The sequence below is a fragment of the Oryctolagus cuniculus genome, chromosome 1, assembly GCF_051225735.1.
Source record: "Oryctolagus cuniculus isolate XC-2025 breed Fujian yellow rabbit chromosome 1, ASM5122573v1, whole genome shotgun sequence".
Lineage (NCBI taxonomy): Eukaryota > Metazoa > Chordata > Mammalia > Lagomorpha > Leporidae > Oryctolagus > Oryctolagus cuniculus.
In genome coordinates this window covers 167,703,582-167,727,633 of record NC_142867.1, presented here as the reverse complement: position 1 = coordinate 167,727,633, position 24,052 = coordinate 167,703,582, and the positions used below count along the sequence as shown (strand labels likewise).

Genomic DNA, 24,052 nt, shown 5'->3' with positions numbered 1-24,052 from the left:
ACTATGTATAAAAAAACCACAAATAGATGTATTTTAAAATAATGTCATGATTTTTTAATTTAAAACAAGGGATCTATAATGAATATTTAGGGCTACTGAAGCTAAACCTCTTAGTTTTACAATGGGCCCCTGAAAAACTGAAGCAACGATTTACAGATAAATAAAAATGGGATAAAGAGTAAGTTACTCTACAAATTTATCTGCTTTCCTTTTTCTTAAGAAATGGAGCTGATCATGAGCTACTCCTGAGCATCATGCCTAATGATGACTACACAGGCAAATGTAGATTTATAATTTTTAACATGCACACAAAAAGAGATGGAGAAAGTGCTTTAAAGAGATTTTTAGAAGTTGGGGTTTTTTTCTCCTTATGATACCATTTCAAAACTGTTATATTTAAAGCCCATAAGTAATGAGTTTGCCTATAAAAATAAGACTGAACAGAAAATTTAATTAATTCTACCACTTAACATTGTGTTTTGCAATTAACAGTCAAATATATCTAAGAGGGGCCGGCACTGTGGCACATCAGGTTAATGCCTTTTAAAATATTATTCTAAATTCTATTTAAAATATTAAGCTATGCAGGCTAGTATTGTGGCGTAGCAGGTAAGGCTGCCACCTGTGACTCCAGCAACCCATACAGTGCTGGTTGGGGTCCCAAGTGCTCCACTTCTGACCCAGCTCCTTGATAATGGTCTGGGAAAAATAGCAGAACATGGCCCACATGTTTGGGTCACTGTCACCCATATGGAGGACCCTGATCAAGTCCCTGGCTCCCAGTTTCAGCTTGGAAGACTGTTGTAGCCAACTGGGAAGTGAACCAGGAGATGGAAGACTGATCTCTATCTCTCTGTGTGTTTCTCTCTCCCTCTTTCTCTGTAATGTTGACTTTCAAAATAAATTAATAAATCTTTAAAATACTAAGCTCTAAAATCCAGACTCATCTTTTTTTTTTAAGATTTATTTATTTATTTGAAAATCAGAGTTACACAGAGAGAAGTAGAGGCAGAGAGAGACAGGTCGGTCTTCCATCAGCTGGTTCACTCCCCAGATGGCTGCAATGGCCAGAGCTGACCCATCCGAAGCTAGGAGTCGGGTCTTCCATGTGGGTGCAGAGTCCCGAGTACTTGGGCCATCCTCTGGTGCCTTCCCAGGCCATAGCAGAGAGCTGGATCAGAAGCGGGGCAGCCAGGACTTAAACCAGTGTCCATATGGGAAACCAGCACTGCAGGTGGCAGCTTTACATGCTACACCAGAGTGCCAGCCCCCAGACTCATCTTTAATGCCAAATTCTCTGACCTGGCCAATTACCCACAGACCTGATGACAATTCACTCTAAATTCACTTCTCCTTAGTAGCTCCAATTTTCAAATGACTCACTTTATGCTGTGGATTACTACCATGAAGTGACAAGTTCTCTTTAGCATGCAAATCTGATATAGATAAAACCATATTGTGAATTTTAAAGAATTTAAGGCCAAAAACACATTAACAGAGGCAGACTTAAATGTCAGCAAATACTCATTCATTAAGTACTGGGGCTGGCATTGTGGCATAGTGAGTAAAGCAGCTACTTGCAATGGCAGCACCCCATATGGGTGTCAGTTGGGGTCCTGGATGCTCCATTTCCAATCCACTCCCTGCTAACGGCCCAGGAAAGAAACAGAGCATGGACCAAGTGTGTTTGGGTCCCTGCCACCCAGGTGAAAGACCTGAATGAAGCTCCTGGCTTCAGCCTGGCACAGAGTTATCTGTTGCTGCCAACTATGGAGTGAACCAGCAAATTAAAAATGCCTCTCTCTCTTCCCCTCCCTATAACTCTGACTTTGAAAAATAAATAAGTAGGGTACAGCACTGTGACACAGCAGGTTAAAGCCTTGGCCTGAAGCGCTGGCATCCCATATGGGCACTGGTTTTAGTCCTGGCTGCTCCACTTCTCATCCAGCTCTCTGCTATGGCCTGGGAAAGCAGTAGAGGATGGCCCAAATCCTTGGGCCCCTGCACCTGCATAGGGAGAGTGAACCAGAGGATGGAAGACCTCTCTCTCTGTCTCTACCTCTCTCTGTAAGTCTGTCTTTCAAATAAATAAAATAAATCTTTAAAAAAAAAGAAAAAAAATATTTAAAAAATACAAAAAGTAGAAACAAGATTATACAAAAGGGGGGGGGCAAAATATAAATGGAAAAATCAGGGTAAATGAAAGTTTCTAACTCCTCCCCCACCTTCCTGACTATGGATAGGCTTGACACATTTATAACCAGTAACATGTACATAAGTTACACACCTGGGGCCAGTGCTGTGGCACAGCAGGTAAAGCTGCTGCCTGCAGTGCCAACATCCCATACGGGCGCCAGTTCAAGTACTGGTTGCCCGACTTCCGATCCATCTGCTATGGCCTGGGAAAGCAATGGAAGATGGCCCAAGTCCTTGGGCCCCTGCACCTAGGTGGAAGACCCAGAAGAAGCTCCTGACTCCTGGCTTCAGATTGGACAGCTCCAGCTGTTGTGGCCAACTGGGGAGTGAACCAGCGGATAGAAGACCTCTTTCTCTCTGCCTCTCCTCATTCTGTGTAACTTTGCCTTTCAAATAAATAAATAAATATTAAAATAAAAAAAGAAGTTACATACCATGCAACTGGCAAGGATAAATCATAATAGATTTGTCTGAGACAAACAAACTCTGGCTTTGATATCCCAATTCATCATGTAAGAAACCTTAAAAGTGTTAGGCCCCCATGTTGTAAGAAAATCCAGGACACATACAAATGCTCCAATTTATAGCCCAGCTGATATCCCAGTCAACTGCCAGCACCAACTGTGTATCATTAAGTAAAGAAACCTCCTAGTAATTCCAGTCTCCCTTAAAGTTGGCAAGATTTTGAGGTCCTAGACAATGAAGAGGAGAAATAAAGACTTCCCTGAGATGCCCTATCCACACTACTGACGTACAATAAATGTGAGTCTAATAATGCAGTTCTTTCAGAGCTCTAGTTTTTGGGATGATTGTTATATGACAATGGCAACCAGTATACAAGGGATCTTCTGAAAGTCCATGAAAATGGTATATTATTTTAAAATGCATGTATTTCAAAAAATTTTGCACCAAAATAATTCTTTTAATTCCATTTTCTATGAACTTTTTGAGGTACACTCATACATACTGATGAAAGTGATGCCATGAGGGAAGAACTGAGAACACAAGAAAATGAAGGGAGAAGTGATGGTAAAGTCCTTGAAAGCAGATTCCTCACCCACTTAAGAGATGGGTCAAGGACTTAAACAGACATTTTTGTTTGTTTGTTTGTTTTTTGTTTGACAGGCAGAGTGGACGGTGAGAGAGAGAGAGAGACAGAGAGAAAGGTCTTCCTTTACCGTTGGTGCACCCTCCAATGGCCGCTGCAGCTGGCACACTGCCCCTGGCACACTGCGGCCGGTGCATAGCACTGATCCGAAGCCAGGATCCAGGTGCTTCTCCTGGTCTCCCATGGGGTGCAGGGCACAAGGACCTGGGCCATCCTCCACTGCCCTCCTGGGCCACAGCAGAGAACTGGACTGGAAGAGGGGCAACCGGGACAGAATCCAGCACCCTGACCGGGACTAGAACCGGGTGTGCCAGTGCCGCGGTGGAGGATTAGCCTATTGAACTGCAGCGCCGGCCCAGACATTTTTCAAAAGAGGAAATCCAAATGGCCAACAGACGCATGAAAAAATGTTCAGGATCACTAGTCTTCAGGGAAATGCAAATCAAAACCACAATGAGGATTCACTTCACCCTGGTTAGAATGCTTTCATACAGAAATCAACAAACAACAAATGCTGGCAACGATGTGAAGAAAAGGGTACACTAATCCACTCTTGGTGGAAATGCAAACTGATAAAGCCACTATGGAAGACAGTTTAGAGATACCTCAGAAATCTGATTATAACCCTACTATACCATCCCATGCCTCGGAAATTAAATCGGCAAATAAAAGAGCTATCTGCACCTCCATGTTTATTGCAGCTCAGTTCACAATAGCTAAGACATGGAATCAACATAAATGCCCATCAACAGAAGACTGGCTAAAGATATTATGGGATATGTACTCTATGGAATACTACACCACAGTAAAAAAAAAAAAAAAATCTGGTCATATGCAACAAATGGAGGAATCTGGAAAACATCGTGCTGAGTGAAATAAGCAAGTCCCAAAGAGATAAATACCATATGTTCTCCCTGATGTGTAACAACTAACTGAGCACCTAAAAGGAAACCTGTAGAAGCAAAACGGACACTATGAGAAGCAATGACTTAATCAGCCCTTGTCCTGACTGTCGAGGAACAGCTTACTATTATATTCTTTTTTAGTATTTTCTTTTTCTACTTAATACTATTGGTTGAACTCTTTACCTAACACAGAAATATTCTCAGGTGTTTAAATCCAATTGAAAATTGATCTCCGTAAAAAATAAGAGTGGGAATAAGAGAGAGAGGAGGTGTGCAGTTTGGCACACACTCCCATGGACTTAAACCTAAGGGTAAAGCTAAAAATTTGCCATGGGACTCCAAATTCCATTAAGTTGGCAGATACTAATGCCATCTCACATGTTAAAGTGATCATATTAAGTGTGTAACTGATCATATAGATAGGATTAAGTGTCAAATGGATCACATAAACAAGACCAAGTGTCTGCTAATAACAACAGATAGAATTAAAAAGGAGAGAAAGACCCAATAAGGGAAACAGGCCACACAGCAGACTCATAGAATGACAAATGCCCTAAATAGCACTCTGACCTCAGAATCAGCCCTTAAGGCATTCAGAGAAAGCTAAAAAGCCCATGAGAGCATTTCAGGGATGGAAAGCAAAGACACTGTGGCAAAAAAATTATCTACATAAAGCATCTCTGTGAGATCCCAGTGGATGGAAAGAAGGGACCATCAAAGAAGGAGGTACCTTTCTCTGAAGGGATGAGAGAACTTCCACTTTGATTATGGCCCTAATGATGGTATCTGTGGACTCAAAAGGCTTCCATAGCCTTGGCAGCTTATGACAAGAGCCTCAGGTGATCACTGACATCATAAATACGAGCATTAATTGTTAAATCAATAACAGGAGTCACTGTGCACTTGCTCCCCATGTAGGACCTCTGTCCTTAATGAGTTGTCCTATAAGAATTAATGGTGTGCTCGCTTCAGCAGCACATTTACTAAAATTGGAAAGACTTAATGGTAAAACTTGTCTTCAAACAGTACTTTATACTTTGTGTATCTGTGTGGGTGCGAACTGTTGAAATCTTTACTCAGTATAGAGTTGATCTTCTGGATATAAATATAACTAAAAATGAATCTTAATGAAGAATGCGATGGGAGAAAGAGTAGGAGGTGGGACTGTTTGGGGTGGGAGAGTGGGTATGGGGGGAAATATTGCTATATTCCAAAAGCTATACCTATGAAATTTATATTTATTAAATAAAAGCTTTCAAAAAAAAAAAAGAAAGAAAGCAGATGCCTTTATTCAAGAGAATCAAGAGGCAATAAATGGGACACTGAACAATTCAGTCATTGTAAAGAGGGAAAGGGCAAAGGACAGGGGGCAGGAAGTTCTATTTTTCCTTTTTTAGGAGGTTCTTCCAATGGCGAATTATGTTAATTCAAAATATGGAGGTAAGAACCAGAAGACACTGTTAGATTTGAAAACAGTTGCCTGGAGAATAGAAATCAAAGATTGGCAGCGGGGACAGAGGAATGGGAAAAGCAGAAGCCTTCTGGGTTTTGTTAAAAACATTGGTGAGCCATTTCCTTTTTAAACCTAAGGCACACTTCATCCCATGATTTCACCACCTTTTTAAAGTAGATTAAAAAAATTTAGTCCATTCCCTTTTTTTTCAAATGAGAAAAGAAGTAAGACTGAATTTACATGACTTGCTCAAAATCACATAGTATACTGACAGCAGGACCAGTCCCTGAGCCTTGATTTCCAAAACAGAGGACTTTTTCATAGCATATTGTATTTTGTGTTGTAAAAATATGACCTACTGGGGCCAATGCTGTGGCATAGAGGGTTCAGTTGCAGTCTGCAGCACCTGGGCACCTTTCAAGTCCTGGCTGCTCCACTTCTGATCCAGCTGTCTGCTAATGTGCCTTGGAAAGCAGCAGAAGATGGCTCAAATTCTTGGGCCCCTGCTACCCAAGTGGGAGACCCAGATGAAGCTCCTGGCTCCTGGCTTCAGCCTGGCCCAGCCCTGGCCATTGCAGCCATTTGAGGAGTGAACTAGAAAATGAAGACCTCTCTCTGCCTCAGCCTCTCCTTCTATGTAACTTCACCTTTCAAATAAATAAATCAACCTAGAAAAAAAAAAGTTACCTAGCAGCATTATACTTTATAATCAGAATTAAACTAAAATCATTTAGCAAGCAATAATGAACACCCTATTCCCAAGGACTGATATCAAAAATGCAGGCAGAAGGCTACATGAGGGGGTTTCAAAAAGTTCATAGAAAATTCACATCTTTTAATTTCATTCTTCCACAAACTTTCTGAAGTACCCTCATACTTGGTAAGATCAAAAATAAACATGCAAGCAAAACAAATACCTAATTCCAACCTAGTGGCCACAATGCACAGGCTTCACGACAGTTTGTGCTGTATTTTGTCCTGTCCAAGTATCCTAAATTGAAAATTTAATCATTCTACCCTTAGTTTTATAAAGTTACCTATCGAGGATTTCTCCTTCATTTCAGAAATACTTTCTATCATTTGATTCATATTTACCAGTACAATAGCACCAAGAAATCACTTGTCTAATGGTATGGTTTGGATACGGGTTAAGTGTCCCTCAAACTGTTCATGAGGTGGAGATTTGGTACACATTGTAGGAGTGCTGAGGTGGTGATACTTTTAAGAGTTGAGGCCAAAGGTCAGTGCTGTGGTGGAGCGGGTTAAGCTGTCCTGCAGTGCCTACATCCCATATGGATGCCAGTTTCAGTCCCATCTGCTCCACTTCTCATCAAGTTTCCTGCTATTGTGCCAGGGAAAGCAGCAAAGGATGGCCCAAGTGCTTGGGCACCTGTACCCATGTGGGAGACCTGCTATGGCCATTTGGGAAGTGAATGTACAGATGGAAGATCTTTCTCTGTAACTCTTTCAAACAAATACGTTTGTTTGGAAAAAAAAAAAAAGTGACCTGTTTAAAGTATCATGGATTCCTGGTCATTTGCAACAAAATGGAGGAATCTGAAAAACATCATGCTGAGTGAAATAAGCCAGTCCCAAAGGGACAAATATTGTATGTTCTCCCTGATCGGTGACAACTAACTGTGCACCTAAAAGGAAACCTGTTGAAGTGAAATGGACACTATGAGAAACAGTGACTTGATCAGCCCTTGTTCTGTCGAGGAACAACTTACTACTTCATTCCTTTTAGTATTTTTTTTTTGTTCTACTTAGTACCATTGGTTGAACTCTTTAATTAACACACAATTATTCTTAGGTGTTTTTATTTATTAATTATTTTATTTTTATTTATTTATTATTTATTATTTTATATTTAATTATTTTTATTTTATCAATTATTCTTAACTGAAAAGTGATCCCTGTTAAATATCAGAATGGGAATAAGAGAGGGAGGAGATGTACAGTTTGGCACATGCTCAATTGTACTCTAATGGTAGAGTTAGAAACGTGCCAGGGGATTCCAATTCAATCTCATCAAGGTGGCATGTACCAATGCCATCTCACTAGTCAAAGTGATCAGTTTCAGTTCATAATTGATCATAATGACAGGATTAAGAGTCAAAGGGATCACATACACAAGACTAGTGTCTGCTAATACTGACTGACAGAATTAAAAAGGAGAGAACAATCCAACATGGGAAGCAGGATACACAGCAGACTCATAGAATGGCAGATGTCCTAAACAGCACTCTGGCCTCAGAATCAGCCCTTAAGGCATTTGGATCTGGCTAAAAAGCCCATGAAAGTATTTCAGGAATGGAAAGCCAAGACACTGTGGCAAAAAAAAAAAAAAAAAAAAAAAAAAAAACAACCAACACCTAAATGAAAGATCTCTGTGCGTGAGATCCCAGTGGAAAGAATGGGCCATCAAAGAAGGAGATACCTTTCTCTGAAGGGAGGAGAGAACTTCTACTTTGACTATGGCCTTGTCTAAATAAGACTGGAGTTGGCAAACTCAAGAGGCTTCCATAGCCTTGGCAGCTCATGACAAGAGCCTCGGGTGATTACTGGCGTCATAAATAAGAGTGTCAATTGTTAAATCAACAACAGGAGTCACTGTGCACTTACTCCCCATGTTGGATCTCTGTCCTTAATGTGTTATACTATCTGAATTAATGGCATAACTAGTACTCAAACAGTACTTTATACTTTGTGTTTCTGTGTGGGTACAAACTGTTGAAATATTTACTTAGTATATACTAAATTGATCTTCTGTATATAAAGATAATTGAAAATGAATCTTGATGAAGAATGGGATGGGAGAGGGAGTGGGAGATGGGATGGTTGTGGATGGGAGATGGGATGGTTGCAGGTGGGAGGGTGGTTATGGGGGAAAAAAGCCACTATAATCCAAAAGTTGTACTTTGGAAATTTATATTTATTAAATAAAAGTTAAAAAAAAATAAAGTATCATGGGTTCCTTTAAAAAAAAAAAAGAGAGAGATGTGGCCAGGGGCTGGCATTTGACACAACAGTTAAGTTGTCATTTGAGACACTGCATGTCATGTTAGTGTGCCTGGTTCAAACTCCAACTTTTGTACTTCCAATCCTGTCTCCTGCTAATGCGTATTCTGGGAGGCAACAGGTGACTGCTCCAGTACTTGGGTCCCTGCCACTCACATGGGAAACCCAGATTGAATTTTGGGCTCTTGGCTTTGGCCTAGTCCAGCCTTGGCTATTGCAGGTATTTAGGGAATGGACCAATAGATGAAAAATCTTTCTCTCTGCCTTTCAAATAAAACAAAAATAAACAAGTTTGTTGTTGTTTGTTTGCTTTTTTTTTTTTTCATAAGAAAGAGGTGAGGCCTAGTGGGAGGTCTTCAGGACATTGGGGACATGCTTTCAAAACAAATCAAGGTAGTTCTCACAGGATTCCTGAGTTCTCCCCAAGAGCCAGCTGTTACAAGAATGAGCCTGACCCCTGCATTGCTCTCTGGCTTCCTGTTTTGAGAGAGGATCTTTTCCTCCCACATGATTCTGTTGTCCCAACACCACTGACTATGAGGTCCTCACCAAGGCTAAATTGATGCTCGTGCTATGCCTTTGAACATTTAGAAATGTGAATGAAATAAACCTCCTTTCTTTCTGAAGTTATTCGGCCTCAGATATTTCAGTACTGTAACAAAAAGTGGACTTGCAAAGAAAACTGGAACCAAGGCTTTTACTATGACTATATCTAAAAATGTGAAAGCAGCTTTAGAACTGAGTAGAAGTTGGAAGATCTTGGGCTAGGGCTAGCTAAAGCCTAGAATGTTGTCAGCAAGGCTTTACAGGCAATTCTGGTAAGGACTCAGTGACAAGGAGTCTAGGGAACTAGTCTCAGGTAGAAATGAGGGGTGCACCAGAAATTGAACTAATGGCCACGGTGGCAAAGAACTTATCTGCATTGTGTCCATGCCCTAACACTTGATGGAGTTTTATGGTTATGGAATAGTTTATTTGTGGAGGATATTTCAAACCAACAAAGAAGTAGAATGTGGTATATGGGTCTTAACGAGTGGCTATTAGTTAAGTTCTATAGTGAAATTCAGGAGCAAAAGGGAATAGATGGAAAAGCCTTGGAAAGGAAAAACCCTGTAATGGTGTATACAGACAGCCTATAGCCCATAGAAGAGACTGGCAAGAATGCTAATCATCACAATAATAAACATCAAAGGCCTCTAAGGTATCTCAGAATCTTTAAGGCCACTACTCACATCATAGGCCCAGAGACTTTTAAGAACAGAATTGTCTCAGAACTCTGGGCACTGTGAAAGCTGCCAGGGGCCTTAAGACTCTGGCTTTCCAGCAAAGTGCTTCATGATGCCAGCAGCTATGGTTCAAACAAGCCCATGTGGGCAGTATACCTTGATATCAATGTGGAGCTTATTTCCCAGGCACAAAGAATTCAAGAGTTATGGGGTCCTGGCACCTCCAATAAAACTTTAAAGGAAAGCCTAAAAGGCCAGCCAGAGTTTGCTGTGGAGTCAAAGAGTCTGCAGAGAAGCTCCAATGGGATGATGCTTGGTGAAGCTGTGGGAACGGAGCTGCAGCAGGGGTCCCAGAAAGGCAGAGAACACAGCAATATGCCATATCCACTCAAAAAAGCCACCAAGCATGAAGCAGAAAGAAGTCATATGGGTGGCAATCAATAAAACCATATATGCAGATGCCATACTTGGAGCTTTAGGATTTAATGTCTGCCCTGCTAAGTTTTAGTCCTGCTTTGGACTAATTACTCTTTTCCACCTATCCACTCCTCCCTTTTAAAATGGGAATGTTTATCCTATCCCTGTCCCATCACTGTAGCTTAGAAACACACCATTTAAAAAAAAAATTTTTTTTATTTATTTGAAAGGCATAGTTACAGAGAGACAGAGGCAGAGACAGAAAGAGAGGTCTTCCATCTTCACTCCCCAGATGGCTGCAGTGGCCAGAGATGTGCCGATCCAAAGCCAGGAGCCAGGAGCCTCCTCCTGGTCTCCCACATGGGTGCGGAGCCCAAGCACTTGGGCCATCCCCCACTGCTCTTCCAGGCTGTAGCCGGGACTTGAACCAGTGCCCGTATGGGATGCTGGGACTGCAGACAGCGGCTTTCCCTGCTTACACCACAGCATGGGCCTCACCATTTGTTTTTATTTTCTTTTTATTTTACAGGGACTAACAGCTGAAAGAATTTATACTGTTTAAGTATAATTTAGACTTGAACTTCTGAGTGATGTTAGAACCAGTTAAGATTTTTGGACTACTGAGGATGGGATGAATATATATCACATTGTGAGAAGGATATGAAGCTTGGAGTCCAGGGATAGAAGGCTATGGTTTGGATGTGGTTTCAGTATGACTCACAAGAATCTATGTTTTAGAAGCTTGGTCCCCAAGGTAGCAGTATTGAGAGATGGTGAGACAAGGTCTCACAGGAGGTCCTTAGGCCAATAGTGGTATGCTTCCAGAAAGGACTGTGGGGCCCTGGTCACTCTGGCTTCCTGTTTTGTAACACGATCCTTCATTCGTACATGTACTCCTGCCATGATATGACACAGCCAAGAAGGCCCCTACCCGCAGTGAAACCAATGAGGTTGTCCACTGTTAGATTTTGAACCTCTAGAAATACAAGCTAAATACACCTCTTTTCTTCAGAAAGTTAATTTGCCTCAGATGTTTCATCACAGTAATAACAAGTGGACTAAAACACCTAATCTACTATCATCTATACTAAAGAAACACAGGGCTAATGCCCTTAAGGAATAGCTCCTGTTCAGTATGGTGGTAGAAGAGGACACAAATGAATCACAGACACTATCAAAAAGTATCTCCAAGTCTTGATTAAGCCTAAAATGTTCATCGTGGGTCCCAGTGATGGACAGCTTTGGATAGAAGTCTCCACTGATTACCCAACTGTCAAATTCAAAGATCTTTCTTAAACCACAGAGAACAGCAGTTATTTCTTCATGAGAAAACTATATGTAATTTTCTTATTTCTTCTGCTTTTCTAGATTCCACATTATGAAAATCACTAATATATATCTTTAAGACCTATTTTCAGTTCAAATGCTTATTTTTTGATAGTGACCAACAATGATAATCATGTTAATCAATCACACCTTAACCTACCCACCCACTTACCTTACTAACTGCTCCTTCTTTGTCTCTTTTACCCATTATTCTTTATCACTTACTCTCTAACTATGGGTAATTCCCAAGACTCAATCTCAGGTCCATCACTCTTCTCTGTGAGCACTATCATGCTATTTCAACTTCTCTATCAAGTTCTAGTCATATCTTCTACTATTTCCACATGCCTATTTTACTGTAACCTCAAAGTCAACAAATCAAAAATATAGCCTCAACTGTCTAGATCCCCTCAACCATCTACTATTACTACTTACATGCCTGCCATTAATCAAATTCGTTTTTCCTTTGACACTAATTGAGTAATTTGGACATCTTTTAAAATCTCTCTGGTTCTCAAGATTTCTAATGCACAAAATGTAACATGGACTGGTACAGATATTCTGAGATGTCTTCAAGTTTCTGTCATTGAGGACCAAACTTTGAAGTCTTCTTTAATTACTCCTTTATCCTACCCTCCCTTTTCATCCAACCCATAATGAAGTCTTGTGACATCTCTCAAGTCAGAATTATTTCCACTAAGTCCAGGTCCTTATCACTTCAGGCCTAAACTATTTTCTACCTTTCTCTATCACTTCTCCAGCCGTTATGACCATCCGGGGAGTGAACCAGCAGATGAAAGCTCGCTCTCTCTCTCTCTCTCTCTCTCTCTGTCTCTCCATCTCTTTCCCTTTAACTCTGCCTTTCAAATAAGTAAATGTTCCTTTTTAAAATAAAAATAATTACAGTGACATCTCTATTGAGGAAAAACTGAGGGAAGAAACACTGTAGTCCAATAGGTTGACTTGACTTCCAATATGCTAGGCTCGAGTGGTAAAGGAGGGAAAGCAGAAATATGAGAGGCAAAAGAAATGTAAACATGTAGTATGGGTTAATATACAAGGTAAATGAAAGCAGTAGTTTAAACATAATGTCTAAACTAACACCCATATGACCAGGAGAGAAGGAAATTAAGTGGTATAAATGATGACTGTCATTTGGGACACATTGATAAATAGAAGCTGAAGACCAGTACTGAAAAAAAAAAAAAGTGACTGATTAAGAGAAATAAGAAACCGAATTAATTACAAAATAAAAGAACTGAAGTTATAAAGATATTAATAGGAGAGAAAAATATATCAAGCCATAATCCACTGTAACCAGATTTATATTTTATCAAAAAAGCCAACTAAATGTTAAGGCAGAGGCTCCCAAGCTATCTGCATTCAGGGAGCCCTTAGTGTCTTAGTAACTTTGGCAAAAAGACATATGAGGGAATCTTCAAAAAGTTCTTGGACAACGTGCGTTACCAAAAAATACGGATAGATTTTTAAAAATTTTGCATGAAAATAAAATATTTTAATTACATTTTTCCACAAACTTTTTAAAGTACCTCGATATTTCATTAGCCATGTAGCATGTCCTTACAACTTAGGGTTTGTTGGGCATGATACAACTTCTCAAATCTTGGGTTCAAACTGGACATTATCACAGTCATTTCCTGTTCCACACTGATTTGCACACAGTAGTAGGTTTTTAGCAGAGCAACCTCTGAAAATACAGCCTTATAAAGACGTGATATTGCAGTAAGGAACATCAGTATATTATGCTGAAACTGAACTACCTCAAACTAACAGTTCAAGCATGAGTTTACTGGTGCTCTGAGCACATCAGCACAGTTTGAGAAAGGGGGACTATAAAGGTCCCCCCCAAAAAAGGCGAGGAGCAAAAGAAAGTTCTTAACAGTTCACCACAAGAGGGCAGCACAATAGTAAGCAGGGGCAGTACAAAGAGGACTCAATGAAAAGAAATGAATCAAATCTTTCTTTCAAACACTGTAAGACCCTTAGTCTGCTCACCATCTAAAAGTTATTTTTCTTCTTATACAAAAGAGGAAGAAACACTGGTCTCTGGCAGATCACCTCATAGCAGAGTCATTCTGCCTTTCTCTAAATCTCCTATTGCCAGTCATGAGAGTAGCCAAGACTTGCACAGTAGTCAACAATTTACCACTTTGCATGCATGTTATTCAATCCTCACAACAACCTTCTAAGAAAAGTGAGGTTCAAAGAACTTTTAAATTATACAACTCATAAGTGGCAAGAATACCATGACTTAAATCCATATCTTACTCCAAAGCCAACACACTTTTCTATTCTGCCTCAAAATTATCCTGTCTTTCATCAACAGGAAGGTGAATAAAAAAGATACCATGTTTTCCATTCCATACCTGAGACCTCCGTTTCAAATCACTAAGGAAAAGGTGTTAAAGGAAACAAACTACATCTTAACCCGTCCTTTAAACACATTATAAACTATAAACCCAAGACATTCAGTTAGGGCAAAACCAAATATTTAAACGTGTTATAAACTACAAACTTAAGACATTCAGTTAGGGCAAAACCAAGTATTATATGCTTACCTAGCCAACAAACACAGTTTTCCTGTACAGATAAACACATGTACTATGAATACATCTAGTTTGTATGCCAACAAATAAGCTCACAGAAGCAAGTGACTCTCACATCTGCAGTGGTAAAAAGTAAGGCAGATGGGGGAAGAGAGGTCAAAAAGGTGATTATTCATCTCCCAATCTGCTGGGTGTTACATCAGAACATCTTCAGGAACCCAACAACTCACTTTCCCAAAGCTATTATGAAACCAAAAGTGATTGTCATCTCCCTTATTCCCACTTCTGGTTTCCTTCTCCACATTTCTCCGCCCCTCTATGACATACTCAGTCACTCTTATCCTTTCATTCAAAGAAAAGGAGTTTCCCCTGGCAGATGAATAACCACCGGAAAACAAACTGGGTAAATTCAACCGACACAGCAAGCGGAGGCAGATAAAACCATCCAGGAAGCATTCAATGTGGTAGCAAGAACCCCAGTAAGAACAGCTAACATGTTCTCTCAACAGCATTTCTTCCTCTTTGAAAGAATAAAGAATTTCTGGCTGCTGGAGGAGAAAGGTTAAGGGACAACATTTTATTTTCGCCTGAAAAGCCCCATTACTTGTAAAACCTACAAGGAATGTAGCAACGATCAACACCCCAAAATCCTCTCCCAAAGTAACACTGAAAGTTCAGCACTGCCATTGTCAGAGGAGTAAGCGCAGCGCCCTGCTCGTCTCACACGCTCGCAGCCTTCCTACGCACGCACTCGGCTCACGACACCCTCGCCCTCACCGAGGCGATGAAGCCCAGCAGCCAGGATCGCGAACCGTCGGAGGCGGAGGAAGGGCCTCTTTTCCTTCTGCAGAAGGCAAACAGTTCACATCTTGTTCCCGTTGCCTGCTTCTGAAACCTAAAATAATAATAATAATAATAAAGCAGTTACTACCGCAGAAACCCAGGAGAAAGAGATGCTCCTTTCTAGGCTAAGATGTCTAGAAATTTTAAGAGGGCTAGGTAAGGGGGGAGGAGTAATAAGGCAGACAGGATGCAAACAGCAACCAAGATACTCCTTTCTGGGTTTCGCCTTAACGAGAAAGATTTTCTGGTATAGAAGTTTACCGCCTCTAGCAGGGGAAAGGCGGGGATCGGGAGGAGGGAAAGGGTAGGGGAGATAACTGGTGCTCCCATCCAAAGGCCGGGCAGCGATAACACCCACCGGCTGCACGGACCAGGCGACGAGGGCGCGCCCCCAAGCTCGCAGGGGCTGCTCTTACCCGGCGTCTCAGGCTGGCCCAGGTCTGCGAAGCCCCCAGAGTGGGCACGGGTCCGAGCGCCCGCCAGGCTGGGTCCTCGGGGGCCCTCCCGTGCGGGCTCGGCTCCCACTCACATCCCTGGACGGCAGGGACCAGGCCTCTTCTTGTGCCGCGGCAGCCCTCCGCCCGACGTGCGCCGCAAGCCGGGGCCCGGGGGCCAGAGGTGCCAAGGGGGCAGAGGCGGAGGCGCGAACTCCCGAAAGAGCCGGGCGCCGGCCCAGCCAGTCAGCGCCGCGGAAGGCCGTTAGCCGCGGCCGCTGCTGCCCCCTTCTGCTCCTCTTCCTCTCTCCTTCCTGCAGCCCACACCACTCCCACTTAGGGCAGCCGGGAAGCCCGTCACGGCCGTAGTCTCCACCCTCTCCCAGGCCACACCGTCTTCTCAGCGCCGTTGGCGACACAGGCTTGGACTCTGCGTCGGCCTCAGCCTCCCAGCCGGCCTCTAGTCAGGCAGCCTGTGGGTGGCGGACTGAGGCCGCCGGCGAGCCGGGCGGGGGAGGGCGCGGGACGCGCGCCCGGGACTGCGCGTGCGCCGCCCTTCTTCCCCGCGCGCGCCGCGGGCCTGACCGGGTTGTGGCCCTCCGTGCTGTGGCCTCCCGGGGAGCCGGTGGACTCCCGTGGAGATTTTCAGGGCAGCCACTGGGCATGAGCGCGCGAGGAAATGGAGGTGGCCAAGGCCCGCTGAGCCTGGAGCCCCGCAGAGGCTCTGTGCCGGCGCTGGGCCCTCCCTAGAAGGGCGTGTGTGTGGCCGCCGCCCGCCGTGGAGGCGGCTGGGAATGAGTCAGCCGGGCCTGGAAGGCGCCCCCTGCAAGCAGCCTGGGCCCGGAGGAGGCCGGGCTGCCTCCGCACGGAGACTTTCCCCACCCGTATACCGTCATCCCCTTTCAGCTTTCGCTTCCATGTTCCGGGTATTGCAGACCTGTTCTTTCCCAGCGCGGGCCGCTGGGCCCAGGGGAAGAGGCGCCCGGGCTGCAGGAATGCGCGCCCACGCGCCATTTAGCGGCAATGAAATCCCAATGGCTTGACTCCAGCCACCACTGCTGGAAAGGAGCGAGGGTGGGATGAGGTGCTCAGCAGCCTGCAGGTTGGCAGCCAGGCCCAGCGAACCACTTCCACTTTCCCAAAGATCCTCATTCACTCAATTACTGAGCGCCTGCTAGGTACTGGACTGTAGACCCCGGAGACACTAGGTAAACAACCTGCATGTTCCTTGCTGTTCTGCCTTCTGACAGAAGACAAAATAGAAAGAAAGGTTTTAAGTGTGTAATATGCTAGATGTGCAATTGTCACCGAGAAAATACAACACAATGGAGCATTAAGTGAGGGGAGTGTGGTCTTTTACAGTGGCCAGGCACGACCTCCTAGAGTTTGCGACTTTGAGCAGAGATGGAAAGGTTGAAAATGAGCCAGTCCTGTGACACTCCTGGAAAAGTTTCAGGCTGGGGTACTAGCAAAGACATGCTGAAAAGGGAACGTGTTTGGCAAATTCAGGGACCAGGAAAGCTGTCACTGTGGCTGGAGGGCAGTGAAAGATGAGGCAGTGGCAAGAGACGAGGTTAAAGAAGTAGCCTGGAACCAGACGGCGTGGGGCCTCTCTCACTTAGTAGCCCTCCTGTCAACCTGAAGGGAGTGATGTATTTACAGGTGCTGCTTCCCCCATACACACATGATGCAGCTATTCAGGTCTCTCTTTGGGTTAAATGATTTCCTTATTAAATTCACTAAAGTCTTACATAAGGCCCATTGCAAAAGGCCTTTGAGCAGATGAATTCATGCTGACTCCTTTAAAATAAACAATCGACTGAAACTGTTGTTTTCTCCCTAAGGTGGAGGGATTTACAGAGAAATTGCATTCCTACAGCTACAGTCTTAGAGGTGAAATATGCCAGAAATTTCTTCTTTAAAAAAAAATTAGAAATAGGAGTTGTGACTCCTATTTCAGTGGCAAATCTGAAATCTGACTGGAATATGAAGACTGAAATTACCAACAGCCCTTTTCTTGCAAACAAAAACGGTCATGGAGGTAAAAGCTAGAACAAAAACTCACCCAAAGTATTGAAGCTGATCTTAAAGTCACGTTGAAAATGAAAAGCATAAGAACTGTAGAGATGGAATATTTACCTTTTGTGAGGAGAAAAAAAAATACCTGTTGTAGAAAGCCAAATAATTTAGAAATAATGCAAAAGCATCTATTATAGTAAGTGCTGTTTCTGCACTTATAGCAAAAGCCCACTACCTGCTACACCAGCATCCCATATGGGTACTGGTTCATGTCCTGGCTGCTCTACTTCCAATCCAACTCTCTGCTATGGCCTGGGAAAAGCAACAGAAAATGGCCCAAGAACTTGGGCCCCTAACATGCATGTGGGAGACCCTGATGAAGCTCCTGGCTCCGGGCTTAGGCCTGTCTCAACCCTGGCCATTGTGGCCACCTGAGAAGTGAATCAGCAATGGAAGACCTCTTTCTCTCTGTCTCTCTCCCCAAACCTCCCATCCCCCCAGCCTGGTCTATCTCTCCTTCTCTGTATGTAAATTTGACTTTCAAATAAATAAATAAATCTTTTTTAAAAGTGTTGTTTCTATTATTTTGTAATGATGTATTATTCAACTAGGCACGCTATCTGTTACTGCCCACAGCTGGCTTGCATGGAGAAGTTATTTGTAACTGGTAAACATTGATTATATTTTGTGGAGGAAGGTAGTCTTTTTATTGTTTTTCTTTGAAAGAGAGACATACAGATCTTCCATCTTCTGGTTAACTCCCCAAATGCCCACAACAGCTGGAGCTTTGCCAAGCCAAAGCCAGGAGCTAGGAACTCAATCCACATCTCCCATGTGGGTGTCAGGGACTTTAGTACTTAAACCATCACCTACTGCCTTCCAGGGTGCATTAGCAGAAAGCTGGAAATGGAAGGGGAGCTGGGTCTTGAACCCAAGCACTCTAATATGGGATATAGTTATCCCATGTGACATATTCATCACCACACTAAACACCTGTCCTTTTTTAAATGTTAGAGATTTGGGTATGGAAGACAAGGTGGATAAGGGAAATATATTATCCATAAGCCTATTAGATTAAGAAATGATCTGTCAACACAGAAAGATAAAGTAACTTTTCTAGTGTCATTCAGACAGTGAAAGCCTCTCTCCTCACTAAGATTGTAAGTCTGAGTTACCCTGAAATGTTGAGCTTCTTCCAGTCTGTGTCTTAAAGAATGTTTGAGTTCTTTATGTGATTTCTGGTAGCGACTCTCCTGGTAGAAATTTGCTCCCCAGGGCAAACACCTCAGGAAGTTTCCTCTATTCTTTGATAATGGTAAAAGACAATTTCAAGGAATTTGACCAAGTCTTTCATAACATTCATGCAATATGGAAAAACAAAAAAATGCGAGCTGCATGATAACACACTTAGATTCAGAACTGATTGTATGGTCAGACCCAAGAGAGAAAAATTAACAGGTAGTTACCAAATGTGTGTAGGGTCTGCTGTAACACTGCTTCCACCATAGTGAGGCATAGCAGCAGTGTTCCTATCACTCCCAAACGCACCTAACAAGACTTTGATCCACTAAATGTAAGATGGGCCTTGGCTTCTATATCTTTTTTAAGTTCTTAAGTACTTTTTTTTTTTTTTTTTGACAGGCAGAGTGGACAGTGAGAGAGAGACAAAGGTCTTCCTTTGCCATTGGTTCACCCTCCAATGGCCGCCGCAGCCGGCACGTTGCTGCCGGCGCATCGCACTGATCTGAAGCCAGGAGCCAGGTACTTCTGGTCTCCCACGCGGGTGCAGGGTCCAAGCACTTGGGCCACCCTCCACTGCACTCCCTGGCCACAGCAGAGAGCTGGCCTGGAAGAGGGGCAACCGGGACAGAATCCAGCGCCCCAACCGGGACTAGAACCCGGTGTGCCGGCGCCGCTAGGTGGAGGATTAGCCTATTGAGCCATGGTGCTGGCCTTAAGTACTTTTAACACAAAGACAAGGTTTAAAGTCTAGGGCCAAAGATTTCAGAACTTAAGCCTGAGACTCCATTCAGTGCAGGTTTCAATCATACTGTACACCAAATAAGTCATTTAAATTGCCTAAGCTCCCATTTTCTCATCAGTATGAGGATAATAATATCTCCCTTGAAGAGGTATTTTGAAGAAGAAATGAAAAAGTATTTTAAGACCCTTAGCACAGTTAGTAAATAATTATTATGGCTATGGAAATGCCAATTTTTTAGGTATTCCCAAGATGGGAGTTATAAGAAGTATGTTGAATCTCTTAGTAGTCCTGAAGCATTTATCACAATCAATGCATTGCACTACAAGAACTGGGTGGGCTGGAAGGATATGGGCTGAGTTGTAATGGAGACAAATCCAAAGATCTGAAATTGGAGGATTTTTAAAAGTAATTTCACTAAATGATGATATCATGAAGATACCATTCTTAAAGGTAGTATAAATGTGAGAGTAGAGATTAGGGGACTCATTAGAAGGCAAAACAAGCTCAAGCAAAAGTATGGGGATAGATCCAGGAGTTTGTTCCTTTCCAAAATAGGGAAGGTAGAAGTTTCTGAAAGCAGAAAGGTAACAGTAGCTATATAAAGAGGCTGATTTATTTCAGGCCTAATATTATAAAGCAAAAGGCAAAGGCAGAGGGTATGAATTGGGCTAATAAACAAGCAACCATTTTTTTTAAACTTCAAATATCCCAGGTATTTCAGGACCATTCATTTCAAATTTTGGTTGACTATGGCAAATAAATTTTTCAAAACCTCCTCTGCACTTCAGCATATTCCTGTCTCTACATTAATCCTCTCATCTTACCTTACAGTCAGAAAGACAAAGATGTTCCTAGTGAACAAGACTTCCTTCCCAAGAAACCAGATCAGTTACACATTCCTACATGAAAGCTGAAACAGTTTTCCCCTCTACAAACTAGGAATTAATCATTTCTTTCAAATGAAAATAATTGTATGGAAAACCATGCAAAATGTTAATTACAACTGTGTCCTACTTTTAAAAAGATTTTTAAAATTAAAACCATGGGAAGGGGGCCAGCGCTATGGCATACTGGGTAAAGCTGCCTCCTGCAATGCCGGCATCCTGTATGGGTGCCGGTCTAGTCCCGGCTGCTCCACTTCCAATCCAGCTCTCTGCTGTGGCCTGGGAGAGCAGTGGAAGATGGCCCAAGTCATTGGGCCCCTGCACCTGCATGGGAGACCCAGAAGAAGCTCCTGACTCCTGACTTCAAATCGGCCCAGCTCTGGCCTTTGTGGCCAACTGGGGAGTGAACCAGTGGATGGAAGACCTCCCTCTCTCTCTCTCTCTGCCTCTCCTTCTCTCTGTGTAACTCTGACTTTCAGATAAATAAATAAATCTTTTTTAAAAATGGGATGTATTGTTGTTTATGTACTAAAGATATTTTTCTTTGTAAAAAGATTCCCACCAAGATTCACTCTTAAAATCAGAAATTTTCCACGCGTAACTGTTAGTTTGCAGAACATTAATTCCTAAGACTTAATTTACATGAAGAGTGCTGCTTTCTTTCTCTGAAAACTGTCCTCTTCACTCACAATAGCTAGTCTCAAGTTTTGATTTATGACCCTGCCTCTCATTCCTCTTATCTGCATGACTGTGGACACCTGAGTCAAAATGAACCAGCCAGAGGCTGTCACTTGAAATGAGACTACCTATGCTCTAAATTTGTTTACTGTAGTGAGATTGTCATCTTTATTCTTGTGTGGAATTGCAGAGAAAGCTGATTTGCTGTAAGAGAAAAAAAATGACACAGACAGAATAGAGGAAACAAAGAGGAGGAAGAAAGGGAGAGAAGTGGGGAATGCAGTATAGTTCCATATAGCTTTTCAGTTTCCTCTTCCTTATAAGGCCCAGTGAAATTTACTGTATTCGGTACCTTAAAATATTTCTTTATGACAAATTTCTCCTTTTTACATAAGCCAGATCTAATATTTTCAGAGTATTTGCAACTGAAATAATCTGGAGTAAGACAGGTATCATAATACAGTCATGAGAAGAAACAAGAAAAGTAGCCTTTCAAATTACAACAGGAAAAAATGTATAGTTTTTAAAATCCAACTTACTCACAAATTTTGGAAGTCTAGCTTCAATCATAAAGCCAAAGGGAACTATAGAAGCATTCACCACAGTCTGATATATTACATGAAGCCTGCAGATGAGTGGAAGATCCATTGCAAAAGGTCTTTGAGCAGTTGATAGCAGTATACAAAATGAACTGAATTACTGCTAACTCCTTTAAAATAAATAATGAACTAAAGCTGTAAGAGAGAAGGATTTCTAGGAAAACTGCATTCTTACAGCTACTGTCTTACAGGGATGTGGCAGAGGACTCTTTTTTTTTTTTTTTTTTTTTTGAAAGATTTATTTATAAGCCAGAGTTACACAGAGAGAGGAGAGGCAGAGAGAGAGAGAGAGATCTTCCATCCGATGGTTCACTCCCCAGATGGCTGCAATGGCCAGAGCTGCGCCCATCCGAAGCCAGGAGCCAGGAGCTTCTTCTGGATCTCCCACGTGGGTGCAGGAGCCCAAGGACTTGGGCCATCTTCCACTGCTTTCCCAGGCCACAAGCAGAGAGCTAGATTGGAAGAGGAGCAGCTGGGACTAGAACTGGTGCCCATATGGGATGCAGGCGCTGCAGGCCAGGGCGTTAACCTGCTGCACCACAGCACTAGCCCCAACTCTGTCTTTTAATTAGACTTGTTTCTAACTGACATGATTAAAGCTGTGATAGAAACCTTCCCAAGATCAGAAGAAGAAAAAAAGAGGCATCTGTTCTGGGAATGAAATGTAGTTGTTAGCTGCTTGCCTATGAATGCTTCAACCATTTACTAGCTGCTTATACGTAACCATTTCAGGTTCTTTTTGTTAGTACAAAGCAATAATGTTAACCCTTGCCAGACAGCTGACGGGCTCAGTATGTGTGTAAAAAATACATATCCTTAGTTAACTATGTTTGCATGGGCAGTACTGTATCAATGCTGTGTCTGCCACGTAACTTTAGAATATCCAATCAAATGTATGCATGTAACCATATAAGGGAGACAAAGAGGCTAAAGCCATATATAAGGAAAAACCCTTCTTTGTTCAGGGCTCAGGATTTTGGATAAGAAATTCCACCTGGGCCTTACGCCAGCCTAATAAAAGACTACTTCCTGTTAAGAGGGTTTGGTGTCTTGTTTTGGTACATGAATCCTGCTACAGTAAAATAAGCTATAACTAGTGTCACGCACACCTCCTCCCTCCAGTCATCACCACACTTCCCCCCACCTTCTTCATTTTATTTTCTGTGTATCTTAATACTTTTATTAATTTTCTGGACTATGGCTATAGTAATTACTGTGGTCACCCCACTCTAGCTACAGTACTGACCAGATGGAAATCTGATTTGATATGAAAGTGCCACACCAGTGTGCCTGGATACTGTGTATTTCAGTATTACCTAAAAAAATAAATAACTGCATCAAGAAGTATGGCATGATACAGCTCTCCATTTTAACTTCTACTCTGACTACTGCCTGACTACATTACCCCCAAATTTGTCCTTAGCTAGACCTTTTTATTCCCCTTTGCCTTTCTTTTTTTTTTTTTCTGCTTTCAGTTTCTGAGACATTGGCACTGTATCTCCTTGTCTATATACACTGAGGGCTGCTCAAAGGGAAATCAGATGTGTTCCTCCCAGAAGAGGCAATGGTGTTGAGGAAGCTCCCTCTTTAAAGTGTGACTTGTTCTATCCATGTTTCTGTATTGTCAGCTGTCATCTGCATCTAAGAGCTATCACACTGGCTTATCTCTCTGTTTGTTTACCTGGAATTTTTCTTCTTAAAAAAAAGACACCTATGTCACTGTTGAGATTATGGTAATTGAATGACGAAAGCGCTTTTAAAGGCCACTGAATCAAAATCCTATATAAAAGTCATACATGTTAAATAACTTTTATTAGTAATTGATCAGTTCTGGCTCTCTGCTATGGTCTGAGAAAGCAGTAGAAGATGGCCCAAGTCCTTGGGCCCCTGTACCTGCATGGGAGACCCAGAAGAAGCTTCTGGCTCCTGGCTTCGGATCAGCTCAACTCCAGCCATTGCAGTCATTTGGGGAGTGAACCAGAAGATGGAAGGACCCCCCCACCCTCGTCTCGCCTTCTCTCTCTTTCAAGTAAATAAATAAATCTTAAAAAAAAAAAAAAAAAAAAAAAACAATAATTGATCAGGGACAGGTATGGTGCAGCATGTTAATTCACAGCATGGGATGCCCATATTCCATATTGGAATGCTGGTTTATTTCCAGGCTACTAGGTGCTTCTTTTTTTAAAAGTTTATTTATTTATTTGAAAGTTAGAGTTAACAGATAGAGGAGAGGCAGAGAGAGAGGTCTTCCATCTGCTGGTTCACTCCCCTATTGGCCGCAATGGCCGGAGCTGTACTGATCCGAAGCCAGGAGCCAGGAGCTTCCTCTGCGTCTCCCACATGGGTGCAGGGGCCCAAGGACTTAGGCCATCTCCTACTGCTTTCCCAGGCC

General features: G+C 42.5%; 1 protein-coding gene across 6 annotated transcripts in view; it reads right to left on the bottom strand.

The window, feature by feature from the left end:
* The window catches only part of JAK2 (Janus kinase 2), a 133,165-nt gene extending 117,174 nt beyond the window's left edge, over positions 1-15,991 (bottom strand). The window contains exons 1-2 of one of the 6 annotated variants that reach the window (XM_051846028.3): positions 15,479-15,991; positions 14,997-15,114 (exon numbers count right to left, since the gene is read on the bottom strand). The gene's annotated coding sequence lies outside the window, so the exon portion shown is untranslated. Of the gene's footprint in view, positions 1-14,996; positions 15,115-15,420 lie in introns of all 6 variants that reach the window. The other 5 variants (XM_070051600.2, XM_089299204.1, XM_070051614.2 and 2 more) reach the window with 5 other exon arrangements.
* Between the last annotated feature and the right edge of the window lie 8,061 nt (positions 15,992-24,052).